The following is an 8441-nucleotide window of genomic DNA, read 5'->3' as shown; positions in this document are numbered from 1 at the left end:
CCTGGATTCTAATCAACTGACGTTTGAAAGACTCCCACATGTCAGATATTGATTTACCATCAAACAGCCGCTCCCAATCTAAATTCTTCAGTTCCTGCCTAATATTGTTATAATTAGCCTTCCCCCAATTTAGCACTGTCACCCGAGGACTACTCTTATCCTTATCCACAAGTACCTTAAAACTCATGGAATTATGGTCAATGTTCGCGAAATGCTCCCCTACTGAAACGTAGACCACCTGGCCAGGCTCATTCCCCAATACCAGGTCCAGTACGGCCACATCCCTTGTTGGACTATCTCCGTATTGTTTCAAGAAGCCCTCCTGGATGCTCCTTACAAATACTGCCCCATCCAAACCCCTAACACTAAGTGAGTCCCAGTCAATACAGGGGAAGTTAAAATCACCCACCACTACAACCCTGTTACCTGTACACCTTTCCAAAATGTGTCCACATTTCTGCTCCTCTACCTCCCACCAGCTGTTGGGAGGCCTGTAGTAAAGCCCCAACATCGTGACTGTACCCTTCCTATTCCTGAGCTCCACCCATATTGCCTCGCTGTATGACCCCTCCGAGGTGTCCTCCCGCAGTCCAGCTGTGATATTCTCCTTCACCAGTAATGCAACTACCCCACCCCTTTTATATCCCCCTCTATCCCTTCTGAAGCTTCCGAAGCCTGGGACATTTAGCTGCCAATCCTGTCCTTCCCTCAACCAAGTCTCTGTAATAGCAAAAACATCATAGTTCCAAGTACTAATCCAAGCTCTCAGTTCATCTGCCTTACCCGTTATACTTCTCGCATTGAAACAAATGCACTTCACACCACCAGTCCCGCTGTTCTCCACAACATCTCCCTGCCTGCTCTTCCTCTTAGTCTTACTGGCCTTATTTACTAGTTCCCCTTCATTTATTTCACTTGCTGTCCTACTGCTCTGGTTCCCACCCCCCTGCCACATTAGTTTAAACCCTCCCGAGTGACGCTAGCAAACCTCGCAGCCAGGATATTTGTGCCCCTCCAGTTTAGATGCAACCCGTCCTTCTTGTGCAGGTCCCATCTGTTCCTGAAGAGATCCCAATGGTCCAGATATCTGAAACCCTCCCTTCTACACCAGTTGCTCAGCCACGTGTTTAGCTGCTCTGTCTTCCTATTTCTAGCCTCACTGGCATTTGGCACAGGGAGTAATCCGGAGATTACAACCCTAGAGGTCCTGTTTTTTAACTTTCTACCTAACTCCCTAAACTCCCCCTGAAGGACCTCATCACTCTTCCTGCCTATGTCGTTGATACCGATGTGTACCACAACCTCTGGCTACTCACCCTCCCCCTTCAGAATTCCCCCTGTCCATTCAGAGACATCCTTGACCCTGGCACCAGGGAGGCAACATACCATCCTGGAGTCTCTTTCACGTCCACAGAAGCGCCGATCTGTGCCCCTGACTATAGAGTCCCCTATAACTATTGCTCTTCTGTGTTTTGTCCCTCCATGCTGAACAACAGTGCCAGCCGTGGTGCCACTGCTCTGGCTGCTTCTGTTTTCCCCTGATAGACCATCCCCCCCAACAGTATCCAAAGCGGTATACTTGTTAGAGAGGGGGATAGCCACAGGGGATTCCTACACTGACTGCCTGCCCCTTCTCGCGGTCACGCATCTATCCCCTGCACCTTGGGTGTAACCACTTCTCTAAAACTCCTGACTATGACGTTTTCCGCCACTTGCATGCTCCTAACTGCATCCAGTTGCCGCTCCAACCGATCCATGCGGTCTATGAGGAGCTGCAACTGGGTACACGTCCTGCAGATGTAGTCCTCCAGAACGCTGGAAGCGTCACGGGCTTCCCACATCTCACAGGTGAAGCACTTCACCCCTCCAACTGACATTTCTAACACTAATTAGTTAATTATTATTAAATAAATAAAATGAGAGAGTAAATGACAAGAACTGTAATACAGTTAGCAATGGTTTATAGAGCTAATATCTGGAGATATTCACCAGGCAGACAACGGCAGCAAGAAGGACAGAGTAAATTACAGGAGCAGTAATGCAGTCAAACATGGTTTAAAGGATTTATAGCTAGATAGAGAGACTTACCAGGGACACCAATAATAGCCAGGATGGGATAGTAAATATATTGAATAATCTTCAGTGCGAGATAGATACGAGAGTTTAATGACATCCGATCATAATATGTAGAAAGAGAGTAAAGATCCGAGGATAGACTCCTGTCCATTGTTGTAACATTCCAATCTATTGTTCTCAGATTCTGACCCATTGCTGTAACATTCCAGTCTTTTGTTCTCAGATTCTAACCTATCCTCTCTCTATCTCTCTGGAGCAGCTGATCTCTGTAAGTGCCGGGGCTGATGTTCCCACTGACACTGTGGGATAACACATTGAAAGAAGCCCCTTATTAATAGAAGATGGAAAACACAATTAGGGTCCATGGAGACTGACATTATGTACACACAGTCACGGAATTAACAGATTCAGTTAACTCTTTTCAATCCAACACTTTTTGTACCACAATAAAGTTGAACATTTACCCAGTCTGGATGGGATGTATGAGGGTTGCTGAGGGAAGGAATGGTGGAAATAGCCGAGGCACTGGCCAGAATCTTCCAATCCCCCTTGGATATGGGCGTGATGACAGATTTTCACAGGCTCGCCACTCTCTGGGTGAAGAAATTTCTCCTCATGTCAGTCCTGAAAGTTTTAACCCGTATCCTTAGACTATGACCCCTGGTTCTGGACTCCCCACCATCGGGAACATCCTTCCTGCATCTACCGTGTCAAGTCCTGCTTGAATTTTATTGGTTTCGTTTTATTTTGTGTCATGCACAAACTTGGAAATATTACATTTGGTCCCCACATCCAAATCATCGATACATATTGTGAACAGCTGAGGCCAAGCTCTGATCCTTGCAGTACCCCACTAGTCACACCATGCCAACGTGAAAATGCCAGTATACTACCTCCTATCCCATTTGTTTTAATTTTGCGAAGCAAGCTCCTTCTGGTGGACTTCATCAAAAACCTTCTGAAAATACAAGTATACCATGTCCACCAACTCCCCTTTATCAATTCTGTTAGTAACATCCTCAAAATCTCCAACAGGTTCGTCAAACATCATTTCCCATTCATAAATCCATGTTAACTGTGCCCAATCAGATCATTGTTATCCAAGTCCATTTATCACATCCTTTAGAAATGATTCTCGCAGGTTCCCAACGATTAATGAAAGGCTAACAGCTTTGTAATTCCCTGTTTTCTCTCTCCCTCCCTCTTAAATAGTGGGTGACATTTGCGACCTTCCAAGCTGCAGGAACCGCTCCGGAATCTGCAGATTCTTTGAAGATGATCAGCAATGCATTTCCATAGCTATCTCGTCAACACTCTGGCAAGTAGAATATCAGGTCCTGGGGACATACCAACCTTCAGCCCAATTAATTTCTTCAATTTCTTCTAAGTAATACTAATTTCCTTCAATTCATTGCAGTTCTGAAGAAGGGTCACGTTATCTCTGCTTCTCTCTACACAGATGCTATCAGACCTGCTGAGTGTTTTCAGCATTTCTTGTTTTTATTTCAGATTTCCAGCATCCATAGTATTATGCTTTTATTTTCCTTCAATTTTTTATTCCGACCATCATTTGGATCTTTCATTCTGGGAGATTTCTTATATATTCCACTGACACAAAATAATCATTTAGCTTCTCTGCCATTTCTCTGTTCCCCATTATAAATTCTACTGACACTGCCTGTGATGGACCCACATTTGTCTTCGCCAAACGTTTCCTTTTTATGTACCTGTGGAAGCTTTTACAGTCCGTTTTCATATTTTTTCCAACAAACTTTCATATTCTATTCTCCCTTTCTTTATCAGTTTCTTCTTCCTCCTTTGATCTATTCTAAAGTCCTCCCAATTCTCAGGTTTACTCCGATTTATGGCAACTTTATAGGCCTTTTATAGAGACATAGAGAGATACAGCACTGGAACAGGCCCTTCAGCCCACCGAGTCTGTGGCGAACAACAACCACCCATTTATACCAATCCGACATTAATCCCATATTCCCCACCACATTCCCACCATTATTCTACCACCTACCTACACTAGGAGCAATTTACAATGGCCAATTTACCTATCAACCTGCAAGTCTTTGGCTGTGGGAGGAAACTGAAGCACCCCGCTGAAACCCACGCGGTCACAGGTAGAACTTGCAATCTCCACATAGGCAATACCCAGGACTGAACCCGGGTTGCTGGAGCTGTGAAGCTGCGGTGCTAACCGCAGTTTTAATCTTATACAATCCTTAACTTCCTTTGTTATCCACAGTGACTGCCTTTACTTTTGGGGTTTATGTGCCTGCAAGCAATGTATCGGTGCTGTAAACTATATAATCTTTCTTTAAAGACTATCGATTGCCTATGTACTATCATACCTTTCAATGTAGTTTCCCAATCCACCTCGGGCAATTTGCTCCTCATATCTTCATAATTTCCTTTGTGCAAATTTAACACCCTGGCTTAAGATTGAACGAACGTACTTTCAAGCATAATGTAAAATTCTATCACATTATGGTAATTCATCCCTAAAGGTAATTTTACAATACAATTAATAATTAGCCCTGTCACATTACATAATACTAGATCTAAAATAGCCTGTTTTCTAGTCGGTTCCTGAACATACTGCTCTAGAAAACCATCCGTAACACACTCCAGAAACTCGCTATCCATGAAATTTGTTCTCATTAGGTTACCCAGTCTATATGAAGATCTAACTCACCCCTGATTATTGCATTACCCAACCTGTATGATTCTCCCATCTGCATTAATGCTGTGCTCCACACTAACAATGCTGTTTGGTGGCCTATAAACAGCTCTCCTACCAATGTTTTCTGCCCTTTCAGTTTCTTCGCTCCACCCAAACAGATTCCATATTTTGTTCTGCAGACCTGAGATCCTCCCTTACTAATGTACTGGTCCCATCCCTTATTATCAGCGCAACATTACGTCGTTTCCCTTGTTGCCTGTTCTTCCAAAAGGTCGAATATGCCTGCATATTCAGTTCTCAGTCTTGGTCACTCTGTAGCTACGTTTCCGTTATGACTATTAGATCATACCCATGTACCTCTATTTGGGCCTTTAAATTATCTACCCTGTTCCAAATACTGCGCACATTCAGGTACAGTGCCCATAACCGTGCCTTATTGACATTCTGCATTCTAGTTGAAGCTCACCTTTGTTTCGCCTCCCTTCGAATGTCACCTTCTACTTTTCTACCTCCTGTTACCAGCTTTACTTCCTTCCAATTTGATCCTTCCTTCCAATTTCAAAAGGAAACTGGATGGGTGATTGAATGAAGTGGACTTGCAGGGCTACGGGAATTGGGCGGGGGAGTAAGACTGACTTGATTGATCCACAGAGAACCAGCATGGTCTCGATGGGACGAATGGACTCCTTATGTGTAGTAAGTGACTTTGACTCTGTCACTGTCTATGACTGAATGTTGGATATGTCTCCTGCTCCTGCCTGGAAAGATCCAGATACATAGACGTTCAATGAAACTGTGACCTTAACAGCCACTGACAGCTCCGTCCTCACCCTGGTGTGAGGCTCCAGGTTATGTGACAGGAGGTGACACAGCTCTGTGACCACATCCGTATTGAATCAGAGTCACCTCACACACTACTCCTGGGTTAGATGTAGGTAGGAAAAGTGTTCTTGGAAAACCAGGGGTGGGTAGAGCAGAGTCCCCTCCTCCTCCATCGTTACAGAGCTTCCCCTCTCTGCAGCCTCTGCTCCATTTGTTGGTCATGTTACAGACCCAGAGACACTGTAACTACAGTCCCCATACCTCGTCCAGAGTTGGGACACCAAATCCTCTGTCCTCCCTGAATGTCTGCAGCAGCTCACAACACAACCTCCAGAAAACCATCCACAACACCTCCTCCAACTTTACAAAAGCAGAAGTAAGTCAAAAGCCTCTCACCTGTAAGTTGGATGTCTGGTCCTTTTAAATAACACTAGAGGGAGTTCCTCGTGCTGCTGAATGTATGTTCAGCTGAGAGTGACTAACACAGGCGGTCAGTGGACATGCACAGATCACGTTTCAAAGACGTGCATCAAAGCTGCCGGAATAGCAGTTTGACATGACCTTCCACAACTCCTCATGCTCCTAGTGCACACAATGTACACCCGGGCTAGAGTACTGCACAGCATGGGACAGTGTGCAGGCCACACCAGAAGTGGCTGGGCGCTCAGTTCAGACCCTTTTCTGGATCCAGGCTTCCACAGTGTGGGCAACAATGCTGCTGTAAGAGCTGAAAATCACCACCAGGGAGAGATAGTGAGGGAAGGAAATTCACTTTAAAAGGGGACATGGAAATAGACTTGATGGTGGAAGAAATGCTGGAATATGGGAATGGGCAGGGGAATGGGGCTAATTGGAGGGGCGAGGCCATGGAGGGATTCAAACACAAGAATGAGATTATTAAAATTAAGTGCTTTCAGACCGGGAGCCAATGTAGATCAGTGAGCACAGGGGTGATGGGTGATCGGGATTTGGTGTGAGTTAGAATACAGGCAGCAGATTTCTGGATGGGCTGTGGTTTATAGAAGTTTATAACCTGCAGGGGGACCAGGATAGAATTGGAAAAATGAAGTGAATAAAGGCACAGATGAGGGTTTATGCAGCAGAAGGGCTGAGGCAGAGGTGGAGATGGATGATATTACAGAGGTGGTAATAGGCAGGATTGGTGATGTAGGGAATATGGAGATGAACTCAGCTCAGGTATAAATAGAATACAGAGGTTGTGAACAGTCTGGTTCAGCCTCAGATATCGGGCAGGGTGGGGTATATGTTTCACAGATAGGGGATGGAATTTGTGATGAAGACCAATGACACTGGCTTCAGTCTTCCCAATATTTGCATTACAGAACAGCATTTCAGTGAAACAGGGTTCGCAGATCTCCTAGCGGAAAATAGAGACTTACAAGGAGCACAGACAGGACCGAAGATGAGTGATGAACTTACAAGAACTGCAATACAATTAGCAATGGATTTACAGCTAATAGCTGGAGGTAGAGATTCACCAGCAACAGTCGCAGCAGCAAGAAGGGCAGAGTAAATTACAGGAGCAGTATTGCAATTAAACATGGTTTGTAGAAATAATAGCTGTATAGAGAGACCTACCAGGGACACCAACAATAGCCAGGATGGGATAGTAAATATGTTGAAATATCACAAGTGCATACAGGATCCGATCTTCTAATGAGTACCAATCCCAATATGTAGAAAGATAGTAAAGAACCGAGGATAAACTCCTGTCCATTGTTGTAACATTCAAATCTATTGTTCTCAGATTCTGATCTATCCCTTCCCTCTCTCTGGAGCCACTGATCCCTGTCAGTGCTGAGCGTGATGTTCCCTTTGACGCTATGTGATAACACATTGAAAGAGTCCCTTATTAATAGAAAAGGAAAACCCTCCAGTGACACAGTTAGGGTCCATGGAGACTGACATTAATTGCAGTTACTGAACAAACAAGTTCAGTTAACCCTTTTCATTTGGACACCTTTTGTACCACAATAAACGATAACATTTGCCCAGTCTGAATGGGATGTATGAGGATTGCTGAGGGAGGGAAAGATGAGAATAGCAGATGCACAGGCCAGAATCTTCCAATACACCTTGGATATGGGAGTCGTGGCAGAGGACTGGAGGGTTGCCAATGTTGCACTCTGATTAAAAAAGGAGAGGTGGAGTAAACTGACGGGGAATTTCTAGAGTTCACATCCCAGGACAAAAGTATTTGCTGCTTGAGAAAAGAAAAAAAACCATGGACAACAAATGGCCAGCAGCAAGGATATGGTAAGACAAGTCATGTCTAGTAAATGCCAACAACAACAACGTATATTTATATCGTGCCTTTTATGCAATAAAACATCGCAAGAGCTCCACAGGAGCATTATGAAGCAAAGTATGACACAGAGCCACAACAGGAGATATGAGGTCAGATGACCAACAGCTTGGTCAAAGAGGAAGGTTTTATGTAGTGTCTTAAGGGAGGAATGTGATGCAGAGAGGCAGTGACAGTGGGATAGTGGTAATGTCACTGAACTAGTAATCCAGAGGCTCAGGCTAATGCCCTGGGTTCAAATCCCACCATAGCAGCTGGCGAAATTTAAAATTCAATGATTTAATATATTCAATTGATAAATACAAATTTGGAATTGAAAGTTGGACTTAAGAATGTTGCCATGAAAGTATCATCGATTTTTATAACAATCTATCTGGTTCACTAATGTCCTTTAGGGAAGGTGATCTACCATCCTTATCTGTTCTGGTCGCCATGTAACTCAATGTGGTTCACTTTTAACTGTCCTCTGAAATAGTCTAGAAAGCCAATCAGTGTCAAGCATAATTATGGATGGACAACAAAGAT

This window comes from Heterodontus francisci, unplaced genomic scaffold (assembly GCF_036365525.1).
Source record: "Heterodontus francisci isolate sHetFra1 unplaced genomic scaffold, sHetFra1.hap1 HAP1_SCAFFOLD_835, whole genome shotgun sequence".
Classification (NCBI taxonomy): Eukaryota; Metazoa; Chordata; class Chondrichthyes; order Heterodontiformes; family Heterodontidae; genus Heterodontus; species Heterodontus francisci.
Note: the sequence above shows the minus strand (reverse complement) of the source record.